At 42.2% G+C, this 22,663-nt stretch overlaps 1 protein-coding gene across 2 annotated transcripts in view; it reads right to left on the reverse strand.

Moving 5' to 3' along the window:
- ACOT11 (acyl-CoA thioesterase 11) overlaps nucleotides 1-6,240 on the reverse strand; it is a 93,016-nt gene extending 86,776 nt beyond the window's left edge. For both annotated transcript variants that reach the window (XM_060772651.2, XM_067467874.1), the window contains exon 1: nucleotides 6,233-6,240. The gene's annotated coding sequence lies outside the window, so the exon portion shown is untranslated. The remainder of the gene's footprint in view (nucleotides 1-6,232) is intronic.
- Between the last annotated feature and the right edge of the window lie 16,423 nt (nucleotides 6,241-22,663).

A 22,663-nucleotide genomic window follows, 5' to 3' on the forward strand; every position in this document is an offset into this window, starting at 1 on the left:
TCTATTCGAGATGTGACAAGAGCATGGACCACCGTGGCCATGTCTGACTTCCCAAGGTACAGGCTCGGTTCGTGCACCAGTTTTAATCGTGCGAAAGCTCCCCTGGAAACCTGGGATTCCAGGCTCAGTGATGAGTCTAAGAGAACTCCCAGACTGTGAACCTGTGTATGGCATTCTGTTCCCAATTACAAATGAATTAAAAAAAACCATGATCTATCAAAATAATTAAGATTAAGGGAACTCCTTACTTTTAATTCCATGCTCTATGCCACCCTGAACTATTACAAAATATGGATTTGTAAAAAAAATACAACAAAAAATATTATATAGTAGCCACCTATTGTTTTCTCTAATAACAAATCCCTTCCTATATTGTTTTCTTGTCTGGTTTGAAATCATTGTGCTGATATTATACAGCATTGTTGCTAAATCACTCAAAGGCCATCAGTATTCATCCTCTTATGTCCACCTCCCTGCACTGCTTCCCCAGTTCCTTTTTGCTTTTCCAAATAATATCAGGGTATCTGTTCCTCAGTGACTCAGGCAATTGCGTTCTTGAGAAAGTAAACACAAAAGTTATCTCTGTCAAGGAGGTTCAAAGTCCCTACTGTGCATATAAAAGTGTGGCTCAAGATCCAGGACAGATTCTTGCTTAAGAGATCAAAGAGTTTGCGACATCAGCAGGATGGAAGGGGAAGTTTATTCTCTGGCCAAAGCCTGGGAGAAATGCATCCCACTGTTGCCCTCATAATGAGTCACTTTGTCACGCATCCAGTGCCAGATTTACGCACAAACTAAGTGGGCCACAGCTTAGGACCTCAAATGGTGAGGCTTTCTAAATGCAACACAAAGCAATTCTGTTGTAATGCATATTGAATATCCCAGGATTCCACAGGATGTTGACAGGACAGTTAAAACAGAATTATAGCACTGTGTAATGTGAAGGAGTCTGTAGTCTCAAAACACCATGTGGATTGAACGGTAAAGAATGGAGATGAAAGGATCCCATGCCATGGTCAGATTTTGGGGACTCAAAGGTAAATTGGCTTCAATGGACTCCTTCCACATTTCTGCCCCTTCAGGTGCTCCTTTCAATCTCTGTAACCTCAATTTACACAAATGGCCCAAAAAAGAGCAGAAAAAAAGTGGAAAAATTTGCAACATCTTCTTTGGCTGATGTGTAATATCCCAAGATAGGTTAATCTCTGAAAAAAATGTATTTAGTGAATAGTAAAACAGATGGGAACCAGAACCTTCTAGAGAAGGTACAATGTAGCATGGCATTAGGTTTTATGTCGTTGAATATGTTCACCACAGGAGCTTTACATTTATATTGAAAACAGAGCTTTTATATAGCCCTCCGTTCCGACCTGCCAGTTTGGCAGCTGCAGATCACATCACTGAAACTGTGCATTCAAATAAACCAGGTATATCCCTACAGCCATGAATCAACAGTGTGAGTCAGCAGACAAAAACCCAATGCATCAACAGGAGAATAGGTTCCAGCTCCAGCAGAAGCACCAATCTATTCTGCTTTGGTCAGACCACACTTGGATTACTTTGTCCAGTTAAGTCAGTACACTCCAAGAAAGATATCAACAACTTGAATAAATCAATAATTAATTAATTAAATGGAGAAAATGGAACAAGTTTGCTTTCTGTTGCTCTGAAGATTAGAACACACACTAGTGGATCAATATTATAATAATTCATTTATTATAATTATATTATATGTTATCATGTATAATAATAATAATAGAACCAATAACATATTATTCTAAGAGTTATTTCACTGAAATTAACTGTCTCAGAGAGTGCTGAACTCTCTTTTTGGGGAGAGAACTTTAAACCAAAATTGGATGGCCATCTGCCTGGAGTGCTTTGATTCACGGGTTTGCACTGAATGACCCCTCTGATCCCTTCTAATCTGAGATTCTGACAGGAAGTTGCTGTTAACTGTGAGAGAAATAAGGATGAACACGGTGAAAGCCACCCACTGCATGGCTATCAGCCTCCTCCCAGAAGACTTAAATCAAGGAAAAGCTTCATGAGAACCCCCACTCCTCTAAATGTTCCCCCAGCAACAGCAAGTGTCCTTCTAGGCAGCTAAACCATGAAATACCAAATGGATGCCCTGCCCCCCCCCCCCCCCAAATGAGGGTCTGCCTCCAGAACAAACAACTCTGCTTCTGTATGCTTGCCCACAATGCTCTGCTTCATACTCAAAGCTAAAGACAGTGCAGTAATTGTTACCTGTTTTTGGTCTAACATTATTTACCTGCTTGTACTCCCTTTATTTTATCAGTTTTATACTTATTTATTCAATGTTTTTGCCACTAAATAAATAAATAAATAAATCTAAGATTCTATGATTCTACCAATTTAAGGAGCATCAAAGAAGAGCATTTGACCATACATAACCTTTTCGGACAGATGCTTTAAAACCCAGTTACAGCAGAGAACAGGACAGAAGCTGGCAACGCTATTCATTGAACTCAGAAAAATACATTGACAGCAATCACAATAGACTACTAGAGGAAAAATGCTACTATTTGAATGCTAGGAAAATTTATCTCAGGATTACCTTGATCCCAGTGAATGAGAAACTAACCAGGGACAGAGTTGGATCTATCAAAGACAAGGGTCAGGTACCAGACCTTTCCCAGCAACCAACGGTTTGTATTGTTATTCAAACATGCTCAGATATCTTTGAAATTAATGACAAACCTTTTGAGTTCAGGGCTCCAGAATTAACTTGGCAACACTTCTTATCACACAACAACGGTAATCCAGTTTCAAAAAGGCTCCTAGCATGGTTCATACAGACAATTATCTAAAAGTATTTTGAAATGATTTTTAAGTCCAGCTCTCCAATAACCATCCTTCTAGAATTCTAAAATTCAGAATAAGAGTGGCAGATTTGCAAAAGCAGGAGCACAAAGGGATAGTGAAATATAACTATCTACTTGAGGGGTTCTCACAAAGGTAGGAATTTGGTTAAATTTCTTTCAGTCAGAAAAAGGGGAGCATGGGAATGAACAGAATCTAGCAGGTTCATTCACACTCGACCAGAAACTTTGCTTTGGGATGTGAAGTGTGCATTTCCTCCTTAACTACAGAAGTGGACTTCCAAATACGCACATACACAAAACACCAATATTGAAAGCCAACGGAAAAAACTTTTCTCATTGTATTGTCGAAGGCTTTCATGGCCGGAATCACTGGGTTGTGGTATTATCTGAGGACACAGAAATGCTGGACCACTCTAACAACTATCATGTCAGACCACACAGAAAAGCCATTGAAATCCACAAGCATGTGGACAATTTCAACAGAAAGGAAGACACCATGAAAATGAACAAAATCTGGCTACCAGTATTTTTTAAAAAAAACTCTAAAATTATAACAGCAAATAAAGAACAACACTCAAACACAGGGGAACTCCAGACAAGAAACAATCAGGGACGGCTAATTACTCCTCAACAAAGGATTCCCCCAGGCAGTAACAAGCTCAGGGACGGCTCAACCCATTAGGCAAAGTAAGCATTTGCAGTATAGTTGATTTTGCCCAGGGGCGCTCTTGGGGGAAAATAGACCTTGGCATATGCGAGTTGTAGTTACTGGGATGTATAGTTCACCTACAATCAAAGAGCATTCTGAACTCGACCAATGATGAAATTGTACCAAATACGGCACGACGAACAGAAAATATGTATCAGTGATTGGTTGCGGGGGGGGGGGGGGGGGATACTGCTTGCTTACCGTTGAAAATTTCCTAGGGCCACCTCTGAACAAGCTACTACACCTAAAAACTGCCAGGCCATCAAATGCTAATCACGGTGGCCAATTGCAACATTCACACCTAGCTCCAACAGACAAGAGTTCTTTCTCCCACCCTGGATATTCCACAGATACATAAATCCCATTTTCCTAGTTTCCAACAGACCTCACAATCTCTGAGGATGCCTGCCATAGATGCAGGTGAAACGTCAGGAGAGAATGCTTCTAGAACATGGCCATATAGCCCGAAAAACCTAAAACAACCCAAACTTTTCTCAAGTTCTGCCTGAAAGGCATCTCCCATCAGTGCAAAAGTATTGTCACTACATTGAAATAAGCTGCTTTGTCAAACCTCACACCACTATTTGCCATGACTTTAACTGCGATGGCATAAAGAAGGCTACAGATTTTATAAAACTATAGCTCTTGGGATTCAGAGCACTGAGTTGTGACAATTATTGGTGCCAAATGGCATTCAATCTCATTCTAAACCTTTCCTTATCACAAAGGGTTCCTTTTAAACGGACTTTGACTTATGATCTTATCAACCATTCTGCTCAGGTCTTGCAAAATCAACAGTGGCTTCTCTGATTGAGTCTGTCTAAAGTAGTGGATCTCAAACTATGTTCCAGATGTTTTGGACTTAGGTAAAGGTAAATGTTTTCCCCTTACATTAAGTCTAATAATCGTGTCCGACTCTGGGGGTTGGTGCTCACCTCCATTTCTAAGCCAAAGAGCTACCGTTGTCCATAGACACCTCCAAGGTCATGTGGCCAGCATGACTGCATGGGGTGCCGTTTTGGACTTGAGCTCGCACAATTCCTAACAGCTGGTAATCTGGCTGGGATTTCCAGAAGCAGAAGCCCAAAACATCTGGAGGAGCAGAGTTTGAGAAACACTGGTCTAAAGCAATGGCCCTGCAGACTTCAACTCCCCAAAGCCCCCTCCAACTGAAGCAATAATCAGGAATTCAGGAAGAGGCTGAAGTCCAAAATCTCTGAAAGCGCAAAGTTTGGTAGTTCCTGATCTAGAGCTTCTAAATTTTCCCAGCCAGCAAGGTGTGCTGTACTTCAGGGCAATTTTCCCCCCAAACACTGATTCCTTGCAACCCAGCAATGCTATGAAAGTGCATCTACATGATATGGGCAAACTTGGGCCTCCTGGTGTTTTGGACTTCAACTCCAAAAATTCCTAACAGCCTCAGGGTCCTTCCTTTTCCCTCTTTTCTCCCACTTAAGGAAAGGGCCTGAGGCTGTTAGGAATTGTAGGAGTTGAAGTCCAAAACACTTATTTATTTATTTACCAGCCACACTTTTATCCCGCCCTTTTCAGCCCAAAGGCAACTCAGAGTGGTGTACAGACTGGCAACAATTAGAGGCCAAAAACACATAAATATATAGTTTAAAACAGGTTACATCACATAATAAAATTCATATAAAAGCAATTTAAAACTATAAAAATCAATGATTTCTGGGTTTAAATTCATGTGCATTTGCATCGTTAAACCATATTTCTTTCACAATACTGAGTTTATCTGGTTACAATGAGGTTCCAAAAGCTTGCTCGAAGAGCCAGGTTTTTACTCTTTTCCTAAAGGTCAGGAGGAAGGGTGCCAATCTAATATCCACAGGAAGGGAGTTCCACAGCCAAGGGGCCACCACTGAAAAGGCCCTGACCCTCGTCCCCGCCAAGCATGCTTGTGAGGAAGGCGGGATCGAGAGACGGCCTCCCCAAATGATCTTAAATTCCTGGAAGGTTCGTAAGGGGAGATACATTCAGATAGCTAAGTTGAGACGGAAATGAGAACTGTTTAGGGCTTTATAGGCTAAAGCCAGCACTTTGAATTGTGCCCGGTAGCAAATTGGGAGGCAGAAGTTTGCCCATGCCTGATCTACATTATAGAATGAATACAGTTAGACACCACTTATTTCTTCTTCACACTAAAGGGAAAAAAATCCACTTAAAATCCGGTTTCTGCCTCCTGCACAATTCTGGAGCTTGTAGTGTGGTTCTTAAAGGCCCTTCCCTAAACTACACACTCCTGGATTCTGCAGGAAGCAGAAATCGGATTTTAAGTGGATTTATTCTCTAGTGTGACAAACTGCCATTAAATCCTGGTAGTGATACTTTGAATGTTCTTTAGCTTTCCTGTCTAAGAGTTCTGGTGCCTCACCAAACTACAAACCCCAGGACTCAGCCATGGCTGTTAAAGTGGTGTGAAACCGCATTCATTCCACAGTGTAGAAGCACCCGGTGGAGGCTGCTTCTCCTCCCTGCCACCTCACTTTCTGCACCAGAGGAAACTGGACCCTGCCACCTAGATGCAGACTAGCCCTGGCTGGGATTCCTCTTATGCAAGCAGGGAAGGAAGGGCTGGCTGGGAAGGGGCGCCCCGCTCAGGCCATGGCTGGGGGGCCAGGAAGGGAAATGAGAGCCCCCCTCTTTGCCATACCCTCCTTTCTTCTCTCTCTCTCTCTCCGGGGAGATCCACCGTGGTCAGCGCCCGCCGTGCCGGGGATCCCTGGGGAGTGGTAGAGCTCCAACTTCCGTACCAAAAGAAACAGTCCAGCAAACTTTTCTTAAGGTGGAACTGAGCGGATCTCGTCCTGAGCTGCTCCCCAGTCCTTGCACAGGAACCGACAGCGCCCAGGCACTCCCGCAGCAGCTCAAGGGGATCCTATTGCCAAATCTCCAGGGCTGTGGTTCTGGGGGCCCTTTTGGAAGAAGGGGCAGCATGGCAACAGGCAGCAGTTATCGGTGACTTCTTAGCGGATCTTTCCAAAAAATATAACATTAAAGGTGGCCACATTTGCAGCCTCAGCCCACAACATCCGAACTAAATTAGTAAAGTCCACAGCAAAGGCTAGAAATAGAAATGGAGATACTTTGGGATGGTTTATTTATTTATTGTGTCAGGAGCGAACCAAACAGTTGTATTTTATTTTATTTTTAAGTTTGAAAACTTGGCATTCTATTAAATGTCCTTTGACCAGTAGCTGACCACTTGGAGTGCCTCTGGTGTTGCTATAAGAAGGTCCTCCATTGTGCATGTGGCAGGGCTCAAGTTGTATTGCAGCAGGTGGTCTGTGTGGTTTGCTCTTCTCCACACTCACATGCCATGGACACCACTTTGTAGCCCCATTGCTTAAGGTTGGCTCTGCATCTCCTGGTGCCTGAACTCAGTCTGTTAACTTACTTAGGTGATCCCTCATTGTCCGAGTAGGATAGTCTTCCAGGATCAGTATTCTTGTGGGTCCCGCAGTGAGGGTATTGGTTTCCAGGTGGAAGGCGTCCTGGCTGGGGTTGGCTTGACACGCCTCCCTCTTGGCACGTTTCTCTTTTGTCCTCCATTCATGTCTCTTCAAATTCTGAAGCACTGCTGGTCACAGCTGATCTCCAGATGGAGAACTCACAGGCCAAGGCATTTCTCAGTGTCTATGTCAGAGTTCTTAAGCAGAAGCCCAAAACATCTGGAGGAGCAGAGTTTGAGCCCATCTTTAAATCTCTTTTCCTGACTGCCAACATTCTATTTTCCATTCTTGAGTTCAGAGTAGAGCAACTGCTTTGGGAGACGGTGGTCGGGCATTCGGACAATGTGGCCGGTCCAGCAGAGTTGATGGCAGAAGACCATCGCTTTAATCCTGGTAGTCTTTGCTTATTCCAGCACACTGACATTTGTTCACTTGTCTTCCCAAGAGATTTGCAGGATTTTCTGGAGGCAGCACTGATGGAATCGATCCAGAAGTTGCATGTGACGTCTGTAGACAGTCCACGTTTTTCAAGCATATAGCAGGGTTGGGAGGGCAATAGCTTTATAAACAAGCACCTTGGTATTTCAATTTGTTCAGCGCCTTCCAAGTTGCCCTGTCTTTTGTGTGCCCAGAGGGGAGTCTCTCATTTGATATCAGCCATGGATTAAGTTTCTAGGTTTTAACTTGCCACTTTTGGACTCTCATTTGCTGAGGTGTTCCAGCAAGTGGCTATGTAGATCTTAGAAGACTATTTCTTGATTTAAGTCCTTGGCGTGCTGGCTGATATCCAAATAGGAGGTGGGCCGGAGATGTCACTTCCTTGGTCCTTGGTTGTTACTTCCCAGCGGATGTCAGGTGGTGCAATACCAGCTAAACAGTGTAATTTCTCCAGTAGTGTAGGTCGCAGACACCCCTGGATAATGTGGCATGTCTCATTAAGAGCCACATCCACTGGCTCTTTGGGATGATACAAATCAGACATTTGTTATTGTTATCATGTCATTGTGATTTTAAAGAGCCAGTATATGGAATAAGGAGTAGCCCCTGGTGGTGCAGCGTGTTAAACCACTGAGCTGCTGAACTTTCTGACTGAAAGGTTGGCGTATCGGCGGTTTGATAGCAGTGAGCTCCCACTGCTAGGCCCAGCTTCTTCCAACGTAGCAGTTTGAAAACATGCAAATGTGAGGAGATCAATAGGTACCGCTCCAGCAGGAAGATAGCAGCGCTCCATTCAGTCATGCCAGCCACATGACCTTGGAGGTGTCTACGGACAGTGCCAGCTCTTCAGTTTAGAAATGGAGATGAGCAACACCCTGCAGAGTCAGACACAACTAGACTTAATGTCAGAGGAAAAGTTTTACCTTTACTATATGGGATAAGTTTAAATATTTATATTGGCAAGTGCTTATTGTACTTTTAAAGTTTGTATATTATTGGATGTCATGTCCTATGGCTGGTATAATAAACCATTCATCCAGGGCTTTGGGACTTTAGAGGCAGGAGTCCTCTCCCTATAAGACTTCCCATAAATCCACCTGCAAAAACACCCGAAGCTTTTACTTTCTGAGTTCCTAAAGTACAGCTCAAATTCCTGCTCAAAATTCAACCTTGGTAATATTCTACTGAATGCTGGGATTTGCAGTACAGGGAGATCTCCACTGCCTCCACAAACTGTTCCTCGTCCGACTTCAAGCCATTTCCAAGTTATAGTGAACATAAAATGAGCCCATGAGGGAGATTCCTTGGCCAGGTTTATTTATTTATTTATTTATTTGCTGCATTTGTTAACCGCCGCTCTCAGCCCTAGAGCGACTCGAGGCGGTGTACAACATATAAAACCACATTTTACAATAAACTACAACAACAAAAAACCAACATATCACTAATACACAATCATCTAATTACACTAAAATAATCCGCTCTGTCTTATCATAGAATCATAACCAAGCTCGTAGTCCATATTCCGTTCCAGTTGTCATTTCCAGTTACTGTAGCATTCAGTTAAATGCCCTCTCGAACAGCCATGTCTTCAGGCTTTTACGGAAGGACATAAGGGAGGGCGCCTGTCTGATGTCTACAGGGAGGGCGTTCCACAGCCGGGGGGCCACCCACCACCGAGAAGGCCCTATCCCTCGTCCCCGCCAGACGTGCCTGTGAAGCAGGCGGGATCGAGAGAAGGGCCTCCCCAGAAGATCTCAAGGTCCTCGTGGGCTCATAGGCCGAGATGCAGTCCGAAAGGTATTTTGGGCCGGAACCGTTTAGGGCTTTGTAGGATCACACCAGCACCTTAAATTGGGCCCGGTAGCAGATCGGCAGCCAGTGGAGCTGGAACAACAAGGGCGTTGTATGCTCCCTGCGTCCTGCTCCTGTTAGTAACATGGCTGCCGCGCGCTGGACTAGCTGAAGCTTCCGGGCCGTCTTCAAGGGCAGCCCCACGTAGAGAGCGTTGCAGTAGTCAAGGCGGGATGTGACCAGAGCGTGTACCACCGTAGCCAAGTCAGACTTCCCAAGGTACGGGCGCAGCTGGCGCACGAGCCTAAGCTGTGCAAATGCTCCCCTGGTCACCGCTGAAACCTGGGGACCCAGGCTCAACGATGAATCCAGGATCACACCCAAGCTGCGAACCTGCGCCTTCAAGGGGAGTGCGACCCCATCCAGCACAGGCTGTTTGGTCAGAGGAGGTTTGCCTTTTTCTTCCTGTGAGGCTCAGAGTGTGATTTGCTCAAGGTCACCCAGTGGAGTGTCTAGACCAGTGGTTCCCAACCTTTTTTTGATCAGGGACCACTCTGACCAGTGAACGTATAGCATTTTAATTCCATTGAATTTTGGGATTTGCAGTATAGAATTCTCAGCCAAAGAGTTCTACTTCTTCATCTAAGTACTTACTAACTTAGGCAATCCCTCCTTATCCAAGTATGATGGCCTTCCAAATGTAGTGTCTTGGCAGTGGGTCTGTAGGTTACTGTGAAGCCCTATACTTGGCCCTCATGTTCTTTCACAGTGAGGGCATCAGTTTCTGGGTGGAAGGTGGTCCTGGTCAGGTTTGGCTTAATGTGCCTTCCTCTTGGCACATTTCTCCCTTTCGACCTCCATTTGTGCCTCTTCAAATTCCACAGTACTGCTGGCCACAGCTGACATCCAGTTAGAGTGCTCAAGGGCTAGGGCTTCCCAGTTTTCAGTATCTATGCCACCATTTTTAAGGTTGCCTTTAAGCCCATCATTAAATCTCTTTTCCTTTCCACTAATGTTATGTTTCCCATTCTTGAGTTGGAAGTATAGTAACTGCTTTGGGAGATGGTGATCTGGCATTCAGACAACATGGCCAGTCCAGCAGAGTTGGTGGCAGGGAATCATCGCTTCAATGCTGGTGGTCTTTGCTTCTTCCAGCATACTGACGTTTGTCCGCCTGTTTTCCCAAGAGATTTGCAGGATTTTTCGGAGGCAACGCTGATGGAATTGTTCCAGGAGTTGAGTGTGACATCTGTAGACAGTCCACATTTTGCAGGTGTATAACAGGGTTGGGAAAACAATAGCTTTATAAAGAAGCACCTTGGTCTCCCTACGGATGTCCTCAAGCACTCTATTTCTGGCATTGCAGAGGGATTGGCTGGTGCCTGCTGAAAGAGCACTTTGGTTTCACCAAAGTACAAACCCCAAGATTCCATAGGACAGAACCATAGCAGTTAAAGTGGAATCCTTGTGCTATAATTATATCGCGTGAATGAGCCCTGGAGCATATTACAAGCTCACAGCATCAGTGAGTGACAAAGAGAGGCTTGGAGATCTCAGCTGTGGTGCCTACAGAAGGACTGTGAATTCATGACAGTGCTGTCAACACAAACATGGATTTGCTTGTCTCTCCTTTATTCCGCCATTGTGCAGGACATTCTCTGCACTGACTGGCAGTGGCTCTCGTGGGTTTTGGAGGAGGGTAGAGGAAGAAAAGAAGGGAATGCAACTGTCAATCAGTCACTGATGTCCCCAGCTGGCCTTGGAAGGAAGAAAAAGCAGAATCACTCCAGGCAGGGAAAAAAATTGGGTTCACCTTATGAATAGAAAGGATAGGACATTTAAGGTTAAGTGCAATCCCCCATAAATGCTCTGATCCACCACCAGCAGTGAATTCCCTGCCAATTTCCCTTTTGTTTCATACAGAATGCTCTTTCTGCTGCTGGAAGAAAAAGTGTCCTCTATTTGAGGATCACTTCCCACCCCCCTCAAAAAACCCCAAAAGAGGTTGCTCTTTCTGCTTTTGGAAATAATGTGGGATGAATAGTCTCCACTCTGTCCCAGAAAGAAAAAGAGATCACAAGACGTACATGTACGTGCTTTGTGTATAAGTACAACCTCATTCTAGTCTGAGGGATAAATATATATACGAGTATATATGTCAGTATCTTCACAACCAATATAGAAGAATGCTATCTCAACCTCTGTCCTTAAAAGCCTCATCTTTAGCGGGGTTAGGATCTAGCTACAGTGTTTGTGTGAAATTACTTGCTCCCCACAAGGATGAATGCTGACCCCTCAAATATTTTTTTTTCTTCAATCCCTGCATTTCTATAAGTAACCTCTTGTACCTAAAATTCAATTGCCACATTCACATTTGCCTCAAGCAGACAAGAGTTCTTTCTCCCACCCTGGACATTTCACAGGGCATTTCAACTCCACTTGCCTAGTTTCCAACAGACCTCATAACCTCTGAGGATGCCTGCCATAGATGTGAATAAAACGTCAGGAGAGAATTCTTCTGGAACATGGTCATACAGCCCAGAAAACTCACAGCAACCCAGTGATCCTGGCCATGAAAGCCTTTGACAACACATTAAATTCTTCTATTTACAATATTCGTAGTCCCTTGGTAACTTTCCCTGCCTCCTTTTCTTTGGATATTTAAACTCTTTTTCTGAACAGTCAACTGATATTGCAGTTTCCTACGATGATAGAAATTTGGAGACTGAATGAAAATGTCATTTGAGAAGCAAAATCTTCTTGGGAGGGCAATAACCTTATCCCCTGCCATAGGTATAAATCTGGACTTATAGATAAGGTGCCCTGTTGAAGTTCTTTCAAGACTTCACTAACTTTAATCCCATCCTAGACTGGCCAAAAAAACGTTTTGGAAACTACTGTTCAGCTCCTCTTTCTGTCAGAAGCTCACATTCAACTCCAGGAACTAGGGTGCAAGCTTGTTTTCTGCTGCCCTGGAGACTAGGGCGTGGAACAATGGCTTCAAACTACAAGAAAGGAGATTCTATCTGAACATTAGGAAGAACTTCCTGACTGTGAGAGCCGTTCAGCAGTGGAACTCTCTGCCCAGGAGTGTGGTGGAGGCTCCTTCTTTGGAAGCTTTTAAACAAAGGCTGAATGGCCATCTATTGGGGGTGCTTTGAATGTAATTTTCCTGCTTCTTGGCAAGGGGTTGGACTGGATGGCCCTTGAGGTCTCTTCCAACTCTATGATTCTATGATCCTATGATTCCATCAGTGTTGCCTCTGAAAGATCCTGCAAATCTCCTTGGAAGACAGGCAGACAAATATCAGCGTGCTGGAAGAAGCAAAGACCACCAGCATTGAAGCCATACTCCTATGCCATCAACTCTGCTGGATTAGCCACATTGTCTGAATGCCCGATCACCCTCTCCCAAAGCAGTTAATATACTCCCAACTCAAGAATAAAAAACAGAATGTTGGTGGACAGGAAAAGAGACTTAAAGATGTGCTTAAAGCCAACCTTAAAAAACGTTGCATAGACACCATGAACTGGGAAGCCCTGGCCCTTGAGCACTTTAACTGGAGGTCAGCTGTGACCAGCAGTGCTGTGGAATTCAAAGAGGCATGAATGGAGGGTAAAAGGGAGCAATGTGCCAAGAGGAAGATGCATCAAGCAACCCTGATCAGGATTGCCTTTCACCTGGAAACCAGTACCCTCACTGTGGAAAAGTATGCAGATCAAGAATAGGGCCTCACAGTCACCTACGTATCCAAGACACTACACTTAGATAGCCATCATACTCGGGCAATGAGGGATTGCCTAAGTAAGTCTAGCAGAAGCAAACAGATCAGTGCATGTACTTATGTGTTATTGGTTTCCACCTAGAACATATGGCAACATCCATCATCTGTTGCCAAGTCCTATAATATAACCACTTCTGTTGAGATCAGTCAGACCTATTCAAGATTTAAATCTGACACCAATATCCACCCATAAAGTGAACACGCATACACACCTCAACAAGGCCAGACTAGTACCTGCTACAAATTGGAGGAAAAGCATCAGAATACCATTTATTGCTATCTACAGTTCCCAATGAAATACACTTGAACACTGTCATTGACCTCAGCATAAGAACTGTTGAACAAGGAAACTTCAAGGACAGATTTCAACAAGAAATCAATGAAGAAGAAGTAATCAAGCAGTGCAGCTCTGTCTCCTTTAACTTGAAAAGGGACAAACATGTTAATCAGCTTGGCAACATCAAGATGTCTCTTTGTGAAAAGCCACTTTTACATATTGCATGTAAACCTGTCTTTCCACGAACAGTGCTAAAGATAGCTAGCAAATATCCTACACAAAGAACAATTAAATAATAAACTCACTGCAATCACATACCTCCAAATGTCATGATGTGGCCAGGATAGTTCCAATTAATCCTCTGCCACCCCTCTTCTCAAAATGCCCCAGATTCTCTCTCCTCCTCCCACCTCTTTCTTTGTCCTCAGCATACTTCAATTGATGCAAACCAGGCTCAAAGAGCAACAGCAGCTTGCACTCCCTTGGTTTAAAGACCAGACTGAAGAGAAATGTCCTTGCACCCTCTTCCTGAAAGGAACAAGAATGGTACTGATCCGATCTCTTGAGTTGCAATCTGGATGCAACTCAAGCGAAAGCAATTTTCTGAATCAGTATCCCCAAATAACTAAACCGAATTTAAAATTGGAAATGACTCACATGCACATAAATCCCAAGGAAAAGAACAATTGGTGCCGAAAATTATCTTAAATAGGTGGAAAGTGATTGAAGAAAGGCTAAATTGAAGGCCTAACCATACTGTTCATCCTTTTGGGGCTCCTCTCAAATACACTTTTTCTACTCCTACCTCATCCAGGGTTTTATCGTTTTATCTTGTCCATTTGGCCTGCCCATTGTGTTCGATTTTCTATTATGCTATTTTGCTTTGTTTATTTTATTTTGCTACTTTATATACTTTATTGTGATGCAATTTTTGTTGTTGTATTTTGCACTTTATTTTGCTGTATTGTATTTTGGGCTTGGCCTCATGTTAGCTGCCCCGAGTCCCCTTCAAGGAGATGGTGATGGGGTATAAATAAAAATTATTATTATTATTATTATTATTATTATTATTATTAATAATAATAAAAATAATAATAATAATAATCTGGTCCTGCCAGACATTTTGTGTATGTGATGGAACATGGCTGGTCATGTTTTTCCAAATGGAGGTTTCTATTCAAACTAAATTGTTAGCCCTGGATGCTATTGGAGCATGGAAATAAATGCAAGTATCTGTTCAATCTTGCTTTTCCACTTTTTTTTTTTTTTTTTACTATTGTGCCTTTCCGGTTCTGCTTGTGATTCTGCTAGGAATGCCTCTCCCCTTCAAGAGATGACAAAGTAAGTTGCTATGTTGTCAGGGTACCAAAAGAACATGCTTTCCAAGCAGACAAGAAGGAGACGAAAACCCCTGATACGTTCTTCAGAACTCATGATATAGTCTGTACACAGGACACCAAATATCCACAGGGCTGCCTGAAGTCTAGAAGGCATATGGGACTTAGCAACCCTGGTTCTTATTCCACAACAAAGATAGGAACGCTTATGTGGAAAGTGCTGCAATATTAGATTTACAATAAAAATTCAACACATCAAATTAATTATGATGAAAAGCTGAACATTGGCAGTAGCTGAACATTGGCAGCCTCACGCTTTCCTGCCAGAAGCCTCACCTCTCCGCATAGCAACCCAGCTCTCCTTCCTCTCCTCCTTTCTCACACAGCATGCACCTTCCTCTCCTCCTCTCTCGGTTCAGTGTACGCCTTCCTCTCGGCACTAGTCTTTCCCACTTTTCCCTATTCATATACACACAGAATTTCCCCCAAATGTATAGTTAAAATAAACTATGGTGATTATTGGAAGGATACTTAAAAGCACATTTACATTGAAGAAGGTTAGAATAATAGTTAATCAGAGTTGGACAGTCTTAACTTCAATTACAGTTTTATGTAAATATTCAAAAACATTTAACCTACTGATGCCTCAATTAATGTAATTTTATTGGTATCTATTTTTATTTTTGAAATTTACCAGCAGCTGCTGCATTTCCCACCCTTGGCTTATACTTGAGAAATCCAAATATGTTTTCCAAGTGTTTTGTGGTAAAATTAGGGGCCTTGGCTTATATTCAGGTCAGCTTATACTCGGGTATATACAGTACTTTCTCTGCATGAAACTCCTAGAGAAACACATAAATCACACATCCTTTACATTGTACAACCAAACTTTAGAAGCAAAACTAGAGGCTTTTTAACTAAATGGAAGGTTCAACCATCAGCACAGATCAGGAACAGATATGGTAGATGCACAATTCCTAAGGAATTTGGAAACTCAGACAAGGGATCTGTTTGAATCAAGTCATAATTTAGCTCAGACCAGATGTAACTGTTGGAGGCAGTAATTCCTGGGTGACACCCTAAAGCCAATCGGAATAGCCCCTTTTGCCCTTAGAAATCCAAATACTTGTGAGGAATTTTATTAATGCATATTTCAAACACTGGAAAGGTTAAAAGGAATTGAACAAGGCAGTAACACCCCTTTGTTGCAATCCACAGGAGGGGAAGGTCTTGACTTCAAAACCTTTCCCACTTGTTTTTATTATCAATGTGCTTACATATCTTTAGAGCTTCTCTTTCCGGTACACTTGAATATTTACTTTCAAGCCCTGGGGAATTTCTGTTGGGTGTTGCCTGACTGCACATATTTGGCTTGGGTTCTAAAGAAGAATAAAACAGAGGGTTACATAATCAGGAATATAGATTCAAAAGAAAACGATGTCCAGATCTGAAAAATCTGCAAATGATTAGTTTTATTCCCTATTGTTTGGCCATTAAAACTTCTGCTTTCTTACAAGATTCAAAACAAGAAGACTAAAAACAAAATGTAATGCAGGTTCAACACTGTCAGCCTTATTAATCACAGGTCCTATTATATGCAATTTCCAATAGCCTTGCTCAAAGCAACTGGGTTCTAAACACAGTTCTGGAAACCAAAGATATGACAGATTAAAGACTAGAAAAATTATTTAGTAGATCACCAACCACATTACATTTTATCCTAACTTAGCTAGCACACAATACATATGACTGGAAATTGGAAATAACATTGTTGCTATTGTGTGCTTTCAAGTCTTTCTGACTTACTGCAAGTCAAAGGTGAAACTATCAGAGAGTTTTCTAGAGTGTGTGACACACCCAAAATAATCTGGTTAGTTTCAATGGCCAAGGGGAAAATGGAACCCTGGCCTCCAGGATTGTAGTTCAGTGCACTACACTTGTTCTGGCAATAACGAGTAATGTGCTCATTAGTTACGCATACCAATTTCCCAATGAGACTTAATATTGTAATCTATTGGTTGAAAGCACTCACTAGCAGAACTTGGGAATATCTACGGTAATTAACTCACTAAACCAGTTAGTCAACAGTGAAAACTACTGCATTTACTCGAATTTAATGCTCACCTTTTTTGGCTAAATTACCTTACCAACATTGGGATGTACATTACATTTGTGTCATACAGTAATGTTGCGACCTCATCAGAAATTATAGAAGATGTTTTGGTGGCATGCACCACATCTTCTATAATTTCACAATAATAATAATAATAATAATAATAATCTTTTTTTATACCCCACCACCATCTCCCCAATGGGGACTCAGAGCAGCTTACATGGGGCCAAGCCTGAACAACATGTTACAGCAAAATAAAACCAAAACATAAACAACAAGCAACATAATCAAAATTACATAGAAAAAAATAGAAACACAGTAACAAAATAACATTCCAATAAACACAATCACGATAACAGTGGGCAGGCCACATGTACAGGATAATATGATTAAAAGACTCTAATGAGATAAAAATAGGAGCAGGTTATTTGCAGGGAGCTCATAAAAAGACACAAGGTTGTGAAACTTAACTTCCCATTTGGAGGGCCTGTACTCCAGTGACAGAAACATTGAGCAATAGTGTAATAATATGTTGTGCACCTACTCGCCAAAGGCACAGCGGAAGAGCCAGGTTTTAAGGTTCTTTTTTAACGTTTCTAGTGAAGGGGCTTTCCTCATCTCTCCAGGTAATGAGTTCCAGAGCTCACCAACTCCCATCAGACAACATTGAACTACTTCTGGCAGAGCTCCATTGTAAAACTATAGAAGATCCAGTGCATGCCACCGCCACAACATGGGAGGCTTTCCATGTTGCCTTTGAGACAATGAGGGGAAGTTGGGCGGTTGAGTCAGGCAATGCGGGGCATGGGGTCGATGGGGTCCCCATGCCCCCTGCCGGGCACTGCCAGATTTGCCCTGATTCATGGCAAATCTGGCATCCTGTGTGAAGAGGTCCTTAGTGCTGAGCCAAAGCAAAAGGGGAAGGTGCTTCAGAAACTGCACCTCTTTGAGGGATGTCACCTCCAATTAAAGGGAAATGCAATGCAATGCTGTGATTTGTAGTTTGTTGAGGCAACAGCATTCTTTGGCAGCAGCCCCCATGATCCCAAACTATAGGCCCCATGACCTCATAGCATTGAGCCAGGGCAGCTAAAGTGGATTCATTCTATAACATTGATGCACCCCAAGGTTTTCTTTTCAATTGCTGAAAGCTTTGGCGTTCTAACACTTTCATTTTTAATAAGGAATTATAAACATGTAGCCCCTGTAATGCACACTTTTTTGTCACTTTTTGCTGCTGTGCATTACATTCGGCAACAAATACTTATATGAAAATTTATGTGGGCATTAGACTCAATGGCGCAGTAGACTTGAGTAAATACGGGCAGTTAAATATAACTAGTTGTGTATGGATGTGCTTCATCTTATCCCAAAGAGATTCAATGCCACTTGATCCCATTACACCTTTTCTCTGCCTTGCGCTCCTTTTTCACTCATGTGCACAGCTGCTCAATGTGAAGGATTGTCAAACTAATCTTTATATGAATTACCAAGACCAGGTTGGTGCTACAAGAGGGGGAGGAAGAAGAGGAGGCAGATGATTGTACGCACACAGTTATCAAGATGAAGAAGCAATGGCAGGGGAGCTTGGGCCACCACTGCACCAGCAATGTATAAATCTTTAGATGTGAGAAGTGTTTCAAGTGGCTTCCATGCAGCTGCAATGACACACAGACCATGCCTGCAGCATTGGCAACAGCACAACACATGCGGTTAGAAAAAATAGCAAAGCTTTAACAGAGACCAACAAGGGTTGTAATGTGCAGGCTTTGCCTTCCTGGCAACATCTCAAAATACACATTGCTGTATCATGGGACAGAGGCCAAGGATGGATTTTTCTTTCTAATGCAAGTGGAGATCCAGAACTCAGGCGGAATGGAGGCAGCACTAATTCAGACCATATTGTAGAGCAAGGGGAAGAAAGAATGGGGCTGCCAGGTACAGAGCAGTCTTTCCACCCTTTTTTACTTTCTGAAACTCTAACAGCAGAGCCTTGTCTCTTTGTAACTCCCTGGCAAGGCCTGGTAATGTGTGGAAATTTGGGTGCTGATGAATGGCTGCTCCAATCAGCTAGAATGGCCAAAGCTGAGGAATGGCAAGAGTTGCAGTTCAACAATGTCTAAAGGGCTAGCTGTTCCTCCTTACTGCACTAAGGATTCATACTGCCAGGGCCTGAAGTTGCCTAATTACAAAAAAGGTGTGTGGAATTCATTAGATTTCTCTTAGAATGAAGGTACTAATATATTACACCCCACATCCACAGGAGATACATTCCAAAAACCCAATGGATACTTGGAACCATAGGTCACCGCGAACTCTATATCATAGATTCACACTGTAGGATGGTGCAATGGGTTAGCCCCAGCTCCCCATGCAGGGATATGAGCGAAACCTCCCACAAGGATGGTAAAACTTCAAACATTCGGGCATCCCCTAGGCAACGTCCTTACAGATGGCCAATTCTCTCACACCAGAAGTGACTTGCAGTTTCTCAAGTCGCTCCTGACACACACACACACACACACACACATTGCGTAGATCTAGAGAGGCCCAATTACACTTTTAGTTTTTGGAGCATGAGTAAGTGAAACCATGGATACTGAATTCACAGATAAGGGGATGGAGTCAAACTGTACATAAAATTATTGAATTATAACTCAGTATAATGAGAGACGTTTTCACTCCCTTGGTAGCGTAACCAGAAATACCTAGTTTCCTTCACAGTTATGGTGCTGTGCCCTTATTAAATAGTGGAGGATGAAAATCACATGGTCCCAGTGTTGGATTATGCTGTGCCTTTTATTGCTCCTTTATGTGCTCTTGTGGATATTGATATGAAAATTGAGTGGGCAGGAGAAGTGTATGTTTTGGACCATAACAACACGTGTAGCAATCAGGTGAGTTTTAAAGAACCAAAAAAATTATAACAAAGTTGTATGTTAATCATGTAAAATTCCAGTTATAACTGCCAGAAATATTTTAAAAATAACCCGGTGTTTTTACAAAAATGTGAGTCAAGCACTGAAAGGGTTAAATGGATGCAATGACTCAGAAAAAGCTGCAGTTCAATAAAAGCAGCAGGTATGCCTGTAGCTTAGTAGGTCTTGGTGTTAGCTTGCCTTGGAATAAGAACACCTCAGTGTTAAAGAGGCCTCAGTGTATGAGTAGACCTCAGTGGGAGGAAGGCCTCAGTTTGAGAGAGCCTCAGTGTGAGGTCAACCTCAGTGTATTCTAGATAAAAATCTGAGCCAGATGGATGGTATGCCATAAACTGTGTGATGATCGCTGCTTCAAGCTCTTCGTCTTCAATGGGCAATGGCAGTTTTTCCTTAACAGGTTTTTTGTTCAATATTTACTACAGAACAATGGGAAACGTGCAGCTCTTTCTAAATAGAAAAGTTAGAGTTAGTAGAAAAGTCAGAGTTAGTAGGCCTCAGTGTATGAGAGGCCTGGTGTGAGAAGCTTCAGTGAGAGAAGCCCAAGGTTGAAGACCTCGTGTGTAAAGCTCCAGTGTGAAGGCTGCTGTGTGAAAAAGGCTACTGAGTGAAAAGGGCTACTGTGTGAAGCTCCTGTGTAAGTTTAGTGTGAGAAGAAACTCTGTGAGAGTGAAGCTGCATGAGAAAGTCCAGAGTGGAAGGAAAGAAGGAAGTACAAAGAACTTTATTTGTGTTATGGAAACCTTATTCTTGTAAATAGTGCAACCATATTATTTTGCTCTATAGAAAAGCCTCCTAAGGAAGAGATAACATTGGTCTGTGTGTTTTTGTTCTTTTTATCACTTTTGGCTATTGGTGCTGGGTCACACTGCTGCTAATAAGTTACTCTGCTGTGCATTTATGAGGAGAGTCTTTTGTTAAAAAGTCCAATCTCCCAACAATAACTATGGAAACAAGGTTGGAACTGTAAATGAAATTATGTACTTTAAAAGGAGTAATCTATGTATCTTAAGGTGGGTGGTCTCATTACAATGCCATGCCTTTCAAATATGATGACATTAGCTGAAGATGTTGTTGCTATGTGCCATCAAAACTTTGTATGACATTGATCTTGGCCGAGGATTTCAGACAGTTTGGCTGAGAGTAGATAAGGTCACCCAAAATCATTGCATGGTAGAGTTCAAAACTTAGTCCCTCTGAGTCCTAGTTCAACACTCCAAACAAAATACCACATCAGCTCATGCTCTGATTATATTACATCCTTAATTTCTTTGGCCACCATGCAATTCTATCCTTTACTACAAAGCACAGACCCAATTACAGTTTCAGCATCATTCTATTTAGAAAGAGCTGCACGTTTCCCATTGTTCTGTAGTAAATATTGAACAAAAAACCTGTTAAGGAAAAACTGCCATTGCCCATTAAAGATGAAGAGCTTGAAGCAGCGATCATCACACAGTTTATGGCATACCATCCATCTGGCTCAGATTTTTATCTGGAATACATATCCAGCGCATCTCCCTGGAGGTGGCATTTTCCAGAACATTTTATAGCATTGCTTTCCTTCCCCACACACAGCCTTGTTTACAGTGTGTACACTTTTTATGGCCGGGGAAAGAAAACAGCCTCTATAATCATGCATAGTAATCAACCCTCATTATTTACTCTTAATGATTTTACAGTATTTTTACACTAGTTCCCTAGAAATTTTAGTCATCCCAAAGAGAATAGCTTGCTTGTAACCATTTGCTAATTGCACGTATGAATGTCAATTAATTCACTTAGCTAATTATCCACTCCATGAGCATCATGCACCAAAGAACTGTAAAAAGACAGGCATATGGTAATAGATTGGAACAGAATATAGCATGTTGGTGTGGATTCATTCAGCAGACGAAGGGTTGTAGGGGACACACATGTGTATTAAGTTAGCACATCAGCACACCCAAGATGAAAAGATGCTGTCAGCTTAGGGAATACAGCCTTTATAAGCCATAATTACAGCATTATGCTAATTGTGACTGAACGATATCAAAACATCACAGCACTGGAAGGATACTGGAACAACAATACAATTCGGTTTGGAGGCTTCATCTTAGGGCAAACATTCAAGAGGTCCCAAGCAGCTTGCTCCTTTCAAGAATGAACACACGTTACATCGAATTTAGCAAGTCCTCTTGAGAAATCACTACAAGTAAACAGTGCGAGAGAAAGATTATCAGAGCTTCTCCTAAATTTAATGATGAGGAAAACCAAATATTTTTAAAGGATGCACGCAAGAAATGTTGTGTGTTGAATGGAAGAGCGCTGACTATATTTGGTTCTAAGACAAAGAGAGGAACACAAGATAAGGAAAGTACAATCCTTGCCAAAGTGGGAATCATCAAACAATTGATTTTAACACATTTGTTCTCTTTAGCAGACATGTAACTGCAAGTTTCATTTACTCCAAGTGTGAGCCGATGAACGTTAATGAATGTTTGCACTGTCGCTCTGCAACAGAAGAAAAGCCATTTGTGATTTTAGGCTGATGGCTCCAAAAATACTATTACTGCTCTTCTACTGATTCAGAATAAATTCATCAGAGTTCTGCAATATGCTACTCTGTACATATGCATCTTCGGTTGTGTTCTGTCCCATTTAACACAGGGGTCAAAAAAGCAATACTTCAATTGAGTACGCAATTCAGCCATTTTTAAAACATAAAACATAGTTTTATTTATGACCTAGTGAGTGATAAATTTCAACAGTTAGAGAGAGAAAAAGGTATTCAACACAAACACTGGATACAGTTTGTACTAGCTGCAATTTTTAATCAATTTTCTACATATACAGCGTATTAGAACACTGCTTCTTAAACTGTGGGTCCCGATCCCAAACAGAATCCCCTTAGCTCAATGTTGGGGTCATGAAAAATTTGGCAACAAGGTTTCTGAATGCCACCCATTTACA

The sequence above is a fragment of the Anolis sagrei genome, chromosome 4, assembly GCF_037176765.1.
Source record: "Anolis sagrei isolate rAnoSag1 chromosome 4, rAnoSag1.mat, whole genome shotgun sequence".
Classification (NCBI taxonomy): Eukaryota; Metazoa; Chordata; class Lepidosauria; order Squamata; family Dactyloidae; genus Anolis; species Anolis sagrei.